The 17,209-nt window shown below is 39.7% G+C and overlaps 1 non-coding gene across 1 annotated transcript; it reads left to right on the forward strand.

The window, feature by feature from the left end:
* The first annotated feature begins 552 nt into the window (after positions 1 to 552).
* TRNAP-UGG (transfer RNA proline (anticodon UGG)) lies at positions 553 to 624 on the forward strand. Its single transcript has one exon. It is a non-coding gene; the product is annotated as a tRNA-Pro (tRNA).
* The last annotated feature ends 16,585 nt before the right edge of the window (positions 625 to 17,209 follow it).

Raw genomic sequence — 17,209 nt, forward strand, 5'->3', positions numbered from 1 at the left:
ATTTTTCTTTATTTTATTCCTAAACATGAATTTATTGTATTTCCTTTTGATTTTCTAAAAAAATTATAAAAAATTTATATAAAAAATAATTTTGGAGATGCGGGGCATCGATCCCCGTACCTCTCACATGCTAAGCGAGCGCTCTACCATCTGAGCTACATCCCCATGTAGGAATAAAGTAACCACACATTTTGGTCAATTTCAAGCGAAAGGGAAATCACCAACAATGCACTTTGTATTGAATACTAATGAACCCAAAAATTGTTACCAACTTTTGAGGTAAATGACGAATTTGGGTCAATAGACAAAATGCAACGCACACTTATTTCATTTAAACCACATTCAAGAAATTAATCAGTTGCTGAACTAACGGAATGTTAATAATGGAATAACAATGGACGACATTTAAATACATATTGTAATCGAACATCTATTAAAAATGCCGAACTATCATCTCATTGATTTTTTTAGACGTAGAAAAATGATCTATGGAAGATTTGAAAAGGCTTTGATTTTTAAAAATGGCATATTGTTAGGCTAGGGTTGCCATGCGGCTCAATGGTCTAGGGGTATGATTCTCGCTTTGGGTGCGAGAGGTCCCGGGTTCAAATCCCGGTTGAGCCCACAGTAACATTTTTTTTACATACAGTTGTTCAGTATCTTTTTTACTGTCCAAAATGCTGTAACTTTTGAACGGATTGAGATATTTTATAATTATTGGGGTGAAAGTCTAACTTTTGAAATGTTAGTTATTTTAATTTTTTTAAAGTTTCGTTTAATGATATTCATCAATTGGTTATAATTTAACTATTCCTAAAATATCAATATTAAAAAATAACATCTAGGAGGGTTGGCGTTATTTTTTTTGGATGATGACTTCTATTTTGATTTTAAACTAATAAATTAAAGTAGTTTTAATAAAATATTAAAACAAGGACTATGGGATTAAGCCTAACTATTTTGAAAAACAAAATAGAAGTCATCATCCCAAAAAAAAAAAAAACAAAAAAAAAAAAAAAACAACGCCAACCCTCTTAATTGTGAGACCAGGCTCCGTCAAAAGTTTAGTTTATTGCTGTTGTTAGCAATACCAACAAACTAGTTATGTGTTTTATTTTCGCTGAGACTCAACGAACGCATAGCAGTGGGAAAGATTTGGTTTGTTTGCAAGTGCAGTTGTTCGAGTTTAGGTCGTGCCACTCGATCAGAGTGTTTCCTTGGATACGTGTCTATTTGAGGGGGCAATTGACACTTGGGTATAAAAAGTTTCTTGTTGAAAAACAAGAAACAAGGGAACTGATGAAGATCTGTGGCGAGATCTGAAACTACAGTCTTCCCTGCCTTACCCCTTGGTCAACATAGCCAATTTTTCCCACTAATAAATTAAAGTAGTTGAAAAACAAAAAATAACATTTTCAAATATTATTTTGGGTTTTATATTTTTGAGTTTTAAAGGACATTTTCTATTTTGGTATATAGGATTCTATGTGTATATTGGACCAACTCGGTGTAGCCCCCATACAACGGTACCCTCCGATGTCAGGTATTTCAACGAGTTTTATATTACTTTCCATTAAACCCCTATTATTCCATGACATAGAGCAATGTTCGGTAAGATACATATCTATTGGAACATGTGCCTAAATGTGGTATTGGGTGGTATCGAATATCGTCGCCATAAATGCCCGAAGACGTAACCCACAAAACCAAAACTTTACAGGAGAAGCAAAAAACGTTATAAAATTAAAAATTGTTTTATGGAATATTATATTATGAAGGCGAATATATGGGATATTATCGATCATATACGAAGGGGAATTAGTAGTGAAACCAAAACCGCTGAAGTGCTTAGTTTTGAGATCCTCCATTACAACAAAATCGGCAATACTATCCCATTTTCCGAAATGTCATTTCTTGAATAGCATCGTTGTTTTTGAACGTAGAAATTTTGGCAGGGCATGTATTTTAGCTTTATGTATCAGATTACGTCAAAAAACGAATTTCGATTTTCATGTCGGTTACGTCTTCGGGAATTTATGGTGACGATATATACATATATGAGAAATTACTCAAATGTGGACCTGTACTGAAACAATTTAGCAAGATGATTATCACCCTTAAGAACACAAATTATCTAATTAGGGGAAAAATAGTGTATATCGTCACCATAAATGCCTGAAGTCGTATCTCCAAAAAAGTCGAAATTAGTTTTTTGATTGAATCTTATACATAAAACTAAAATACAAATAAAAATTAGCCAACCTTATGATTATATCAGTTAAGGCATAAATTTGGTGAGGCAATGGGGTTGTGTGTACCCTAGGTACATATTTGGAACCAAAATACCGGAGCACGCCCACTGTTTTAAATATATTATATCTTAAAAATGGATGGCCACGCCCACTTTTTTCAATACATTATTTTTGCAAATCTACTGAACCTAATTTCATGCAATTTTAAAAAATGTTTTTTTTTTGATTGCTTGAGTGGAGTCATGGACGATAATAAATCCGAAACAGCATCAATGGGCGAAAAAATCCGACAAAGTCCGTAAGAGAAAAGAAAGGTTACCGACAAAATCTGTTGATAAATTTGAAATCCTCCTGGGTTCGACAATGGACCAAAGAAGTGAGGTAGAAAATACCTATTTTTGAAGTTTCAAGCATAAAGTCCATAAAAAGATATCATTAAAACTCATTACGACGGAGCAGCAACGCGGACCGGGTCGGTTAGTTCCTAATAGAAATTAACAATCGGTGACGACAAAAAATTGGAGTTTTGGCCAGGAAAATCGATTTCTGAAGCATTGTGCGACGTAAAGATCACAAACGATTACTCACTTTATTATAGCTACCAAAGTAAGGACATTACAAAAATTAATCGACGGAAGAACAATAAGGTTGCACGCGCCAATTCTTGGGCTTCCAGCTAACGTCTTCAAAAATGGTGGCGACATGCTGAAAAGTAGTATACATCAGTTGACTAATAAAATTGGGCTAAAATTGAAACCTCAGTCTGCTATGACCCGTGAACAAAAAAGGAGACAAGACAGTTTAGGTCAACTACAGGGGCATAAGTCTCCTATCTACCGCATATAATACACATATAATAATAAATAATCAGCTCCTAAATGGCACTTAAGCAAAATTATTTAACTTGTGTGTCCTAATATGAATCGGGGTGTACTCATTGATATGAGAGAAGTCTCCCTTTCCAGCTAACATTTTTTTCTCGAATTCTTTGCGAATTCGGTCAGAATCTCTGAACAATTTGCCGATTCTGATGCCGAATTCGGTACAAAAGTTATATGGACGTGTCCACCGAATTCGGAAAGAATTTTCTAAGAAAATTCTAACAAAATATTAGAGTTTCGCAACGAATTCGGAAAAAAATTCTGGAAATTTCTGTGACAAATTTAGATTTTTTTGAAGAAAATCGGTCGGAATTCGGAAATAAATTCTGGAAAAATTCGAAGAAAAGTTTAGATTTTCTAAAAAAAAAATCGGAAGAAATTCTTGGGCACTGACGCCTTTGATATTGACACACAACACAGAACAAATCCTCACTTAGAGACAATTTTCTTTTAATGCGCTATTTATGAATGATTCTAATTTCAAACGATCTAATGATTTTCCGTGTTGTTATCAGTTTGTGATTAATAGTAGAAGAATGTGCACGAGTATGTTGAAGCTATCAACAACTATCAAAAACTTCATATCTAGCGGTAACGTAGTACCTTCCAAACTGAGAACCTGCAATACCATTTCTATGGGGGGTTATATTAGTGCAGGCAAACTATCGATAGTCGGATTATAGTTTTGATTACGGACGTAAAACAAAATTTACATCGACAACCAAAACATATTTTTTTTGGGATATCTGGCGCGAATGATTTAAAAACAATAATTTGTTTAGAGTTCAATATGAAAGCCTTACAACAGCGGTCAAAACGATAGTCGGAGTTTGTCAGCTCTAGGCTATATTAAAACGTACATCTATACCCACAATTCTCTATAGGGATGTTTTATACCCATATCGAATACAAAATACCTAATTACAGTCATTTAAAATATCGAAAATCGAATGGTACCGTTCTATGGAAACTATATCTGAACATGACAAATTACTGAGGAAGAGTAAATACCAAATTTCAAAATACCAAAAATCGGGAGGTACCGTTTTATAGGGGCTATATCAATACGTGGACCAATAGGCCCATTTTCAAAACCACGCATCCACGGAGTAATTGAAAAGTGTGTACCAAATTAAATAGCTCTATTTTAAATACTGCGAGCTGTATCTTGATTTCAACAGACGGAAGTACATGGTTATATACTTTATAGGGTCTCCGAAGAATATTTGTTGTTGTTTTTTCACTAAATTAAAATTTTTAAATGTTTTCTTAAAAAAAACAAGTAAAAAAGTATCAGTCGGCTTTGCCGACAGAGATATACCCTCAGCCTATGTGAATTGGAAGTTTCATCTACGGACAGATCGAATGTACTTAGGGTCTTTTCAGAATGTTGTGGCACTTTTAGGTCATTTGAACTTGCCGACAAAAATGTGGATTAGGATTAAAGTTCAAAAGTTTTGCGGATGAGGGAATGGACCGACATAGTGCATTACGGAAGTAGATCTTATTTTGAGAGTCATATCTTTTCGATAGATATTGCGCCCACTAGTCATTTCAGTGGGTTATCGTACACCTGTTGGACCAGTATGCCAGAAAGTATGGACTTGTACACGGTAAACATAATATGGCTGTACATCATCGGTATAAATTTCCAAAGGATCTCCGAACAGACCCTAAACTGCACTTGGACACAAATGTTGAACTTTTGTGGGGGAAGTATCCTAAGGAGAGGGCCGATATGGGTCATTTTAGAAGTTAAACTAAGTTTGGACAAAATATGACGAAGGCCAAATTTTGGACCAAATCGGTCTATCAGTTCGAGAGTTATTGTGCTCTCCAACTACTACAGATGGTGCCACAGGGGGTTTTTACAACTTTCGGACTGTTTTTCCAAGAAGTATGGACTTGCCACTTAAAAAAACTTTTACCGTTGTAATTGAGTCAGCGATTGCAAGTTGCTTCATCAGAAATCAAATTTAGTCAAAAGCTGGTCTTAAAGTGAACTTATCCGAAATTTTGTGTGGGAGGTACCAGATGGAGTGGACAAATATAGTCCATATTTGAACCTGATCTATATCTGGTAGATATATTAGGATGTGTAAAGTATAGACCAATTCGGCCACTCCCTTCAAGAGTTACCGTACGAACAATTTTTCCGAACATTTTTAAACTTTTGTGGGGGAGGTACCTGAAGGAGTGGACCGATATGGCTTATCTTCAACCTTAAACTATGTTTGGACAAAAAATTACTAAGGCCATATTTTGGACCGAATCGACAGATCCCTTCGAGAGTTATCTTGCGCTCCAACCACTACACACGGTGTCAGAGGGGTATTTGCCTCCTTCAGGCTATTTTCTCAGGAAGTATGGACTTGCCCCTGATGAAGCTTACACCGTTATATATGAGGGGCAGTGAATACAAGTTGGTACAACAAAAACCAAGTCGATTCGAGAGCAGGTCCTAAACTGAACTTTTCCGAAATTTTGTGTGGAAGGTACTCGAAGGAGTTTACCGATTGAGTCCATATTGGAACCTCATCTAAGTCTGGTAGAAATTTCATAATGTGCAAAGGATGGACCAAATCGGTTACTCCCTTCAAGAGTTATCGTACGCACAAATTTTCCGAACATTTTCGAACTTTTGTGGGGGAGGTACCGGAAGGAGTGGACCGATATAATCCATCTTTGAACTTGATCTAAGTTTGGACAAAATATTACGAAAGCCAAATTTTGGACTGAATCGGCAGATCCGTTCGAAAGTTATCTTGCGCTCCAACCACTACACACGGTGTCATAGGGTTTTTTGTAACTTTCAGGCTATTTTCTCAGGAAGTATGGACTTACCCCTAATGAAACTTACAGCGTCGTATAGAGGACAGCGAATACAACTTGCGTAAACAAAAATCAAAGCGATTCGAGACCAGGTCCTAAACTAAACTTTTCCGAAATTTTGTGTGGGAGGTACCCGAAGGAGTGGACCGATTGAGTCCATATTGGAACCTCATCTAAGTTTGGTAGAAATTACACGATGTGCAAAGTATGGACCAAATCGGTTATTCCTTACAAGAGTTATCGTGCGCACAAGTTTTGCGACAATTTTTGAACATTTGTGGGGGAGGTACCTGAAGGAGTGGACCTATATGGCCCATCTTCGAACTTAAATCGAATCTGGACAAAATATTTCGATACCCAAAATTTGAACCGAATCGATTAATCCGTTCGAGAGTTATCGTGCGCACCAGCCAGCCAGACAGACAGACAGACAGACGGACAGACAGACAGACGGACGGACATAGCTAGATCTACTCAAAATTGTCTGAAACGGATATCGTACAAACATACTTGGGGTCTAAAACCATTATTTCGATGAGGCACATTTTTGGTCGTATCAAAGTGTAAATACCCTCTTTAGCCTAAAGGCTGAGGGTATAATTATCAGGAGTCGAGAGAGATACAAACTACGACTCATAGACTTCGAATCCTACTCGCAATACTGTTTGAGACTACGAAATCCATATTTGGGATTTGCAAAAAAAATGTGTAGCAAAATTTTAGCAAAGTCCTGACAAAATATGTTAAATCGAAAAAAACTCCATCTGATACCCCAATGGTTGTTGTTCCGGCTTATTTCTATCTTAATGGTAGGAGTAGAAGTTTATGGACTCGATGACATTAAAAACCTTTCAAGAACTTTGCCCAAAGATTAATTACTTCTGTCAGCACAGCGGATGAAAACTTATCAAAATTCATAACTTTTGTTTTCTGAAAAACAATTCATAAAATATCAGCCGGATTTGTCGACAGAGATATTTCGTTGCCTTTTTTGGCCTTAAAAAACTGTCCGACAAAAATATTGAAACATTTGGGGTATATTTTTAGTTGGTTACCGTAAGATTTAGAGCTTTTAGACCATTATGTCAAGACTGCAAGGTGTACCATTGGTCAAAATATCCAATAGATCTTCGAACAGCACATAAACTGCACTTATGTTGAACTTTTGTGAGGGAGGTATTCGAAGATGTTGTCCCATATAGACCATCTTGGTACTTGATATATGTACGTCTGGAGGTAAGAAGAAATCGATTTGGACCTTCGAGAGTTATTGTGTACACCATATTGTGAACACCATCAACGGGGTTTTTCAGAGCTTTTGTGTTATTATCTCAGGAAGTATGGACTTGCCTACGAAAAAATTAACTCAATGTAATCACAACATTCTCGAACAGCCCTTAACTGAACATATGGGGAAATTTTGAACTTTTGTGGATGAAATGCTTGAAGTTGTGAAGTTTCGGTTCTCACACTGTCATATTCATAAGTATTTGCGTTCATCAGTTATCTTAGCTTGCACGGACTGAGTTTTTAAAGCATTCGGGCCATTGATTCAGGATGTTTGCCTACAAACAAAAAAATATATCATTGTAATCAGGATTAGAAGGACAATTTCGGAGAAAATAAAAAAACTGGGTTAGAGCAGTCCTTAAACTGCACTCAATGGAATTTTTTTGAACTTTTGAATATAGTCTATCTTCGGACTTTATCTAATTTTGGACGAAACGGATTTGAAACGGATTTGGCCTTAACATAAGTGAGGTCTTAAATTGTTATTTAAATAAGTTACATTTGTGATCTGACCCTCTTTAGCCATAAGGCTTCTTTTTTAATTCAAACCGTATGTTTTTTTGTTGTTGATAACATTTGAGCTGTATGTAAAAATATTCACTTCCTCAATGATGTAGATTCTCATTTCCAAAATATGTTTGGTGCTTCTTGTCCGATCCAATAGAATGGCAATGTTATCGGCATAGGCAAGTAATGTGTAGATTTTCTGAAGTTCTTTGAACTAATTTTTATACATACATCGCATTTCTATAAAACCATATAATTATTTATTTATAAAACAATTAATAAGTAATAATTAAAAGCAATTTGCAAAAAAAAAAAAAAAAACATTTCCAAAGACCCCAAATGATTAATAATATATTAATAAATCTGTTCTTAGACATGGCACACATTAATCTCAAACACTTGTTGTTACTTATTACTACCTGTGCCAAGAATATTCGTGGTAAATTGATGGCCACTATATTTTATAACGTCATCACTTGTGCTATACAAAAAAAAAAAAATCTGCTAGGTTCAAATGATTTATTGATGAAATTTTCGAAATTTAGTTTAAAATTTTTTGTTAATTTTGAAGAAGACGAAATCAATCAATTTCACATGCCGCTCGCTCTTTGATCGGTGTGACCAAAGTTTGGTATTTCCGCAAATCGCCATTAAAATGCCCAGAATCAAGAAGAAGATGATGATAAAAGGTAAACACCCGCAGCTTGAGGTTATGAAAAAAAGTGAAACAAATCTTAAAAATTAAAAATTACTCCTTTTTCTTAATACGGGTTAATGTCATGCAGCACGTGTAGAATTAAAATAAAACAAGTAAAAAGTATCAGTCGGCTTTGCCGACAGAGATATACCCTCAGCCTGTGTGAATTAAAAGTCCATCTATTGACGATATTGAATCTAGGGATTAGGGATAGCCCTTTTTGAAATTTGCCGACAAAAAATATATTTGGTTTGAAGCTCAAAAGTGTTGCGGAGGTTTACTTGAAGGAATGGACCGACATACTTCATTTTGGAAGTGGATCTTATTTTGGGATTCATTCCTTTTTATAGATTTTGTGACCACCAGTCATTTCAGTTGGTTACCGTATAACTTAGAGGTTTTGGGCCACGATGACAGGAATCATGGACTTGCCCACGTAAAACATAAAATCGCTTAAACAGGACCACAAAGAATAGCATCGGTATAATTTTAATTTTCCAAAAGCTCTTCGAACAGATCCTAAACTGCACTGAAACAAAAATGTTGAACTTTTGTGGGGGGTACCCTAAGGAGAAGACAGATTTCTGAAGTAAAACTACATTTGGATAAAATATTAGGATATCCAAGTTTTGGATGGTTTGCTCCGTTCAGCAGATATAGTGCGTACTGTTATTGTGAAGCTTTTTATTTTTTGGGGGTGGAAGATGCTCACCGACCAATCTTCAAACTTAAACTTAGTTTGGAACAAATATTACGAAGTCCAAATTTTGGACCAAATCGGCTGATCCTTTCGAGAGTTATCGTACGCATAGTGCCATAGGGATTTTTACAGCTATCGGGCTATTTTCTCAGGAAGTATAGACTTGCCCCTGAAAAAACTTGCATCGTTGTAATGGGTCAGCGAACACAAGTTCGTACAACAAAGTTAAAAGCGATTCGAGAACCGGCCTTAAAGTGCATTTTTCCGAAATGTTGTGTGTACCTGAAGGAGTTGACATATATAGTCCATATTCATGCCCGATCAATGTCTCGGTAGAAATATTACGATGTGTACCAAATCAGAAACTGCCTTTTGTGGGAGAGGTACCTAAGGGAATGGACCGATATGGCTCACCTTCGGACTTAACCTAAGTTCAGACAAAATATTACGATAGCCAAATTTTAGACCAAATCGGCAGATCCGTTCGAGAAATATCGTGTGCTCCAACTACTACACATTGTGCCATAGGGGATTTTCACAACTTTCTGGAAGTATGGATTTGCCCCTTAAAAAACTTGTATTGTCGTAATGGGGGTAGCAAATACAAGTTTCTACAACAAAAATCAAAACTATCCGATAGCAGGTCCTAAACTAAACATTACCTAAATTTTATGTTGGAGGTACCTGAAGGAGTGGACCGATATGGCCCATCTTCGAACTCAAACTAAGTTTGGAAAAAATATTACGAAATCCAAATTTTGGACCCAATCGTCCATAAAGGCTCCCTTCAGCTCGTCTATAAAGACTGCCTTCAGCTCGTCTATAAAAACTCCCTTCACCTCGTCTATAAAGACCCCTTCAGCTCCTCTATAAAGACTCCCTTCAGATCGTCTATAAAGACCCCTTCAGCTCGTCCATAAAGACTCCCTTCAGCTCGTCTTTAAAGACTCCCTTCAGCTTGTCCATAAAGACTCACTTCAGCTCGTCCATAAAGACTCCCTTCAGCTCGTCCATAAAGACCCCCTTCAGCTCGTCTATAAAGACTCCCTTCAGATCGCCGATAAAGACTCCCTTCAGCTCGTCTATAAAGACCCCTTCAGCTCGTCTATAAAGACTCCCTTCAGCTAGTCTATAAAGACTCCCTTCAGCTCGTCTATAAAGACTCCCTTCAGCTCGTCTATAAAGACTCCCTTCAGCTCGTCTATAAAGACTCCCTCCAGCTCGTCTATAAAGACTCCCTTCAGCTCGTCTATAAAGACTCCCTCCAGCTCGTCTATAAAGACTCCCTTCAGCTCGTCTATAAAGACTCCCTTCAGCTCGTCTATAAAGACTCCCTTCAGCTCGTCTATAAAGACCCCTTCAGTTCGTCTATAAAGACTCCCTTCAGTTCGTCTATAAAGACTCCCTTCAGCTCGTCTATAAAGACTCCCTTCAGCTCGTCTATAAAGACTCCCTTCAGCTCGTCTATAAAGACTCCCTTCAGTTCGTCTATAAAGACTCCCTTCAGTTCGTCTATAAAGACTCCCTTCAGTTCGTCTATAAAGACTCCCCTTCAGCTCGTCCATAAAGACTCCCTTCAGTTCGTCTATAAAGACTCCCCTTCAGCTCGTCTATAAAGACTCCCTTCAGCTCGTCTATAAAGACTCCCTTCAGCTCGTCTATAAAGACTCCCTTCAGCTCGTCTATAAAGACTCCCTTCAGCTCGTCTATAAAGACTCCCTTCAGCTCGTCTATAAAGACTCCCTTCAGCTCGTCTATAAAGACTCCCTTCAGCTCGTCTATAAAGACTCCCTTCAGCTCGTCTATAAAGACTTCCTTCAGCTCGTCTATAAAGACTCCCTTCAGCTCGTCTATAAAGCCTCCCTTCAGCTCGTCTATAAAGACTCCCTTCAGCTCGTCTACAAAGACTCCCTTCAACTCGTCTATAAAGACTCCCTTCAGCTCGTCTATAAAGACCCCCTTCAGCTCGTCTATAAAGACTCCCTTCCGCTCGTCTATAAAGATTCCCTTCAGCTCGTCTATAAAGACTCCCTTCAGCTCGTCTTTAAAGACTCCCTTCATCTCGTCCATAAAGACCCCCTTCAAATCGTCTATAAAGACTCCATTCAGCTCGTCTATAAAGACTCCCTTCAGCTCGTCTATAAAGACCCCCTTCAAATCGTCTATAAAGACTCCATTCAGCTCGTCTATAAAGACTCCCTTCAGCTCGTCTTTAAAGACTCCCTTCATCTCGTCCATAAAGACCCCCTTCAAATCGTCTATAAAGACTCCATTCAGCTCGTCTATAAAGACTCCCTTCAGCTCGTCTATAAAGACTTCCTTAAGCTTGTCTATAAAGACTCCCTTCAGCTCGTCTATAAAGACTCCCTTCAGCTCGTCTATAAAGACTCCCTTCAGCTCGTCTATAAAGACTCCCTTCAGGTCGTCTATAAAACTCCCTTCAGCTCGTCTACAAAGACTCCCTTCAACTCGTCTATAAAGACTCCCTTCAGCTCGTCTATAAAGGCTCCCTTCAGCTCGTCTACAAAGACTCCCTTCAACTCGTCTACAAAGACTCCCTTCAACTCGTCTATAAAGACTCCCTTCAGCTCGTCTATAAAGCCTCCCTTCAGCTCGTCTATAAAGACTCCCTTCAGCTCGTCTACAAAGACTCCCTTCAACTCGTCTATAAAGACTCCCTTCAGCTCGTCTATAAAGACTCCCTTCTGATCGTCTATAAAGACTCCCTTCAGCTCGTCTATAAAGACTCCCTTCACTTCGTCTATAAAGACTGCCTTCAGCTCGTCTATAAAGACTCCCTTCAGCTCGTCTATAAAGACTCCCTTCAGCTCGTCTATAAAGACTCCCTTCAGCTCGTCATTAAAGACTCCATTCAGCTCGTCTATAAAGACTCCCTTCTGATCGTCTATAAAGACTCCCTTTAGCTCGTCTATAAAGACTCCCTTCAGGTCGTCTATAAAACTCCCTTCAGCTCGTCTACAAAGACTCCCTTCAACTCGTCTATAAAGACTCCCTTCAGCTCGTCTATAAAGACTCCCTTCAGCTCGTCTACAAAGACTCCCTTCAACTCGTCTACAAAGACTCCCTTCAACTCGTCTATAAAGACTCCCTTCAGCTCGTCTATAAAGCCTCCCTTCAGCTCGTCTATAAAGACTCCCTTCAGCTCGTCTACAAAGACTCCCTTCAACTCGTCTATAAAGACTCCCTTCAGCTCGTCTATAAAGACTCCCTTCTGATCGTCTATAAAGACTCCCTTCAGCTCGTCTATAAAGACTCCCTTCACTTCGTCTATAAAGACTGCCTTCAGCTCGTCTATAAAGACTCCCTTCAGCTCGTCTATAAAGACTCCCTTCAGCTCGTCTATAAAGACTCCCTTCAGCTCGTCTATAAAGACTCCCTTCAGCTCGTCAATAAAGACTCCCTTCAGCTCGTCTATAAAGACTCCCTTCAGCTCGTCATTAAAGACTCCATTCAGCTCGTCTATAAAGACTACCTTCTGATCGTCTATAAAGACTCCCTTTAGCTCGTCTATAAAGACTCCCTTCAGGTCGTCTATAAAACTCCCTTCAGCTCGTCTACAAAGACTCCCTTCAACTCGTCTATAAAGACTCCCTTCAGCTCGTCTATAAAGACTCCCTTCTGATCGTCTATAAAGACTCCCTTCAGCTCGTCTATAAAGACTCCCTTCACTTCGTCTATAAAGACTGCCTTCAGCTCGTCTATAAAGACTCCCTTCAGCTCGTCTATAAAGACTCCCTTCAGCTCGTCTATAAAGACTCCCTTCAGCTCGTCTATAAAGACTCCCTTCAGCTCGTCATTAAAGACTCCATTCAGCTCGTCTATAAAGACTCCCTTCTGATCGTCTATAAAGACTCCCTTTAGCTCGTCTATAAAGACTCCCTTCAGGTCGTCTATAAAACTCCCTTCAGCTCGTCTACAAAGACTCCCTTCAACTCGTCTATAAAGACTCCCTTCAGCTCGTCTATAAAGACTCCCTTCAGCTCGTCTACAAAGACTCCCTTCAACTCGTCTACAAAGACTCCCTTCAACTCGTCTATAAAGACTCCCTTCAGCTCGTCTATAAAGCCTCCCTTCAGCTCGTCTATAAAGACTCCCTTCAGCTCGTCTACAAAGACTCCCTTCAACTCGTCTATAAAGACTCCCTTCAGCTCGTCTATAAAGACTCCCTTCTGATCGTCTATAAAGACTCCCTTCAGCTCGTCTATAAAGACTCCCTTCACTTCGTCTATAAAGACTGCCTTCAGCTCGTCTATAAAGACTCCCTTCAGCTCGTCTATAAAGACTCCCTTCAGCTCGTCTATAAAGACTCCCTTCAGCTCGTCTATAAAGACTCCCTTCAGCTCGTCAATAAAGACTCCCTTCAGCTCGTCTATAAAGACTCCCTTCAGCTCGTCATTAAAGACTCCATTCAGCTCGTCTATAAAGACTCCCTTCTGATCGTCTATAAAGACTCCCTTTAGCTCGTCTATAAAGACTCCCTTCAGGTCGTCTATAAAACTCCCTTCAGCTCGTCTACAAAGACTCCCTTCAACTCGTCTATAAAGACTCCCTTCAGCTCGTCTATAAAGACTCCCTTCAGCTCGTCTACAAAGACTCCCTTCAACTCGTCTACAAAGACTCCCTTCAACTCGTCTATAAAGACTCCCTTCAGCTCGTCTATAAAGCCTCCCTTCAGCTCGTCTATAAAGACTCCCTTCAGCTCGTCTACAAAGACTCCCTTCAACTCGTCTATAAAGACTCCCTTCAGCTCGTCTATAAAGACTCCCTTCTGATCGTCTATAAAGACTCCCTTCAGCTCGTCTATAAAGACTCCCTTCACTTCGTCTATAAAGACTGCCTTCAGCTCGTCTATAAATACTGTCTTCACGTCGTCCATAAAGACTCCCTTCACTTCGTCTATAAAGACTGCCTTCAGCTCGTCTATAAAGACTCCCTTCAGCTCGTCTATAAAGCCTCCCTTCAGCTCGTCTATAAAGACTCCCTTCAGCTCGTCTACAAAGACTCCCTTCAACTCGTCTATAAAGACTCCCTTCAGCTCGTCTATAAAGACTCCCTTCTGATCGTCTATAAAGACTCCCTTCAGCTCGTCTATAAAGACTCCCTTCACTTCGTCTATAAAGACTGCCTTCAGCTCGTCTATAAATACTGTCTTCACGTCGTCCATAAAGACTCCCTTCAGCTCGTCTATAACGACTGCCTTCATCTCGTCCATAAAGACTCCCTTCAGTTCGCCTATAAAGACTCCCTTCACCTCGTCTATAAAGACTCCCTTCATCTCGTCTATAAAGACTCCCTTCTGATCGTCTATAAAGACTCCCTTCAGCTTGTCTATGAAGACTTCATTCTGCTCGCCTATAAAGACTCCCTTCAGCTCGTCTATAAAGACTCCCTTCAGCTCGTCTATAAAGGCTCCCTGCAGCTCGTCTATAACGACCCCCTTCAGCTCATCTATAAAGACTCCCTTCAGCTCGTCTACAAAGACTCCCTTCAACTCGTCTACAAAGACTCCCTTCAACTCGTCTATAAAGACTCCCTTCAGCTCGTCTATAAAGCCTCCCTTCAGCTCGTCTATAAAGACTCCCTTCAGCTCGTCTACAAAGACTCCCTTCAACTCGTCTATAAAGACTCCCTTCAGCTCGTCTATAAAGACTCCCTTCAGCTCGTCTATAAAGACTCCCTTCAGCTCGTCTATAAAGACTCCCTTCAACTCGTCTATAAAGACTCCCTTCAGCTCGTCTATAAAGACTCCCTTCAGCTCATCTATAAAGACTCCCTTCAGCTCGTCTATAAAGACTCCCTTCAGCTCATCTATAAAGACTTCCTTCAGCTCGTCTATAAAGACTCTCTTCAGCTCGTCTATAAAGCCTCCCTTCAGCTCTTCTATGGAGACTTCTTTCAGCTCGTTTTTAAAGACTCCCTTCGGCTCGTCTATAAAGACTCCCTTCGGCTCGTCTATAAAGACTCCCTTCAGCTCGCCTATAAAGACTTCCTTCAGCTCGTCTATAAAGACTCCCTACAGTTCGTCTATAAAGACTCCCTTCATCTCGTCCTTAAGACTCCCTTCAGCTCGTCCATAAAGACCCCCTTCAGCTCGTCTATAAAGATTCCCTTGAGCTCGTTTATAAAGAATCCCTTCAGCTCGTCTATAAAGTCTACCTTCAGCTCTTCTATAAAGGTTCCCCTCAGCTCGTCTATAAAGATTCCCTTCAGCTCGTCTATAAAGACTCTCTTCAGCTCGTCTGTAAAGTCTCCCTTCAGCTCGTATATAAATACTGCCTTCATGTCGCCCATAAAGACTCCCTTCTGCTCGTCTATAAAGACTCCCTTCAGCTCGTCTATAAAGATTCCCTTCAGCTCGTCTATAAAGATTCCCTTCAGCTCGTCTATAAAGACTCTCTTCAGCTCGTCTGTAAAGTCTCCCTTCAGCTCGTCTATAAATACTGCCTTCATGTCGCCCATAAAGACTCCCTTCTGCTCGTCTATAAAGACTCCCTTCAGCTCGTCTATAAAGACTCCCTTCTACTCGTCTATTAAGACTCCCTTCTACTCGTCTATTAAGACTCCCTTCAGCTCGTCTATAAAGACTCCCTTCAGCTCGTCTATAAAGACTCCCTTCAGCTCGTCTATAAAGACTCCCTTCAGCTCGTCTATAAAGACTCCCTTCAACTCGTCTATAAAGACTCCCTTCAGCTCGTCTATAAAGACTCCCTTCAGCTCATCTATAAAGACTCCCTTCAGCTCGTCTATAAAGACTCCCTTCAGCTCATCTATAAAGACTTCCTTCAGCTCGTCTATAAAGACTCTCTTCAGCTCGTCTATAAAGCCTCCCTTCAGCTCTTCTATGGAGACTTCTTTCAGCTCGTTTTTAAAGACTCCCTTCGGCTCGTCTATAAAGACTCCCTTCGGCTCGTCTATAAAGACTCCCTTCAGCTCGCCTATAAAGACTTCCTTCAGCTCGTCTATAAAGACTCCCTACAGTTCGTCTATAAAGACTCCCTTCATCTCGTCCTTAAGACTCCCTTCAGCTCGTCCATAAAGACCCCCTTCAGCTCGTCTATAAAGATTCCCTTGAGCTCGTTTATAAAGAATCCCTTCAGCTCGTCTATAAAGTCTACCTTCAGCTCTTCTATAAAGGTTCCCCTCAGCTCGTCTATAAAGATTCCCTTCAGCTCGTCTATAAAGACTCTCTTCAGCTCGTCTGTAAAGTCTCCCTTCAGCTCGTATATAAATACTGCCTTCATGTCGCCCATAAAGACTCCCTTCTGCTCGTCTATAAAGACTCCCTTCAGCTCGTCTATAAAGATTCCCTTCAGCTCGTCTATAAAGATTCCCTTCAGCTCGTCTATAAAGACTCTCTTCAGCTCGTCTGTAAAGTCTCCCTTCAGCTCGTCTATAAATACTGCCTTCATGTCGCCCATAAAGACTCCCTTCTGCTCGTCTATAAAGACTCCCTTCAGCTCGTCTATAAAGACTCCCTTCTACTCGTCTATTAAGACTCCCTTCTACTCGTCTATTAAGACTCCCTTCAGCTCGTCTATAAAGACTCCCTTCAGCTCGTCTATAAAGACTCCCTTCAGCTCGTCTATAAAGACTCCCTTCAGCTCGTCTATTAAGACTCCCTTCAATTCGTTTATAAAGACTCCCTTTTACTCGTCTATAAATACTCCCTTCAGCTCGTTTATCTAGATTCCCTTCAGCTTGCTATAAAGACTCCCTTCAGCTCGTCTATAAAGACTCCCTTCAGCTCGTCTATAAAGACTCCCTTCAGCTCGTCTATAAAGACTCCCTTCAGCTCGTCTATAAAGACTCCCTTCAGCTCGTCTATAAAGACTCCCTTCAGCTCGTCTATAAAGACTCCCTTCAGCTCGTCTATAAAGACTCCCTTCAGCTCGAGGGTTCCTTCATGTCGTCCATAAAGACTTAGAATTTTCCACTTATATGGACAAAAAACGTCCGAAATGAAGTGATTAAAGTTTTTCCCATATCAACTTCCGTATACAACGCGTAACTATCTGTTGTCTGCTAACTT

This window comes from Musca autumnalis, unplaced genomic scaffold (genome assembly GCF_047663935.1).
Source record: "Musca autumnalis isolate F117 unplaced genomic scaffold, ASM4766393v1 scaffold_1, whole genome shotgun sequence".
In the NCBI taxonomy this organism is placed as follows: domain Eukaryota; kingdom Metazoa; phylum Arthropoda; class Insecta; order Diptera; family Muscidae; genus Musca; species Musca autumnalis.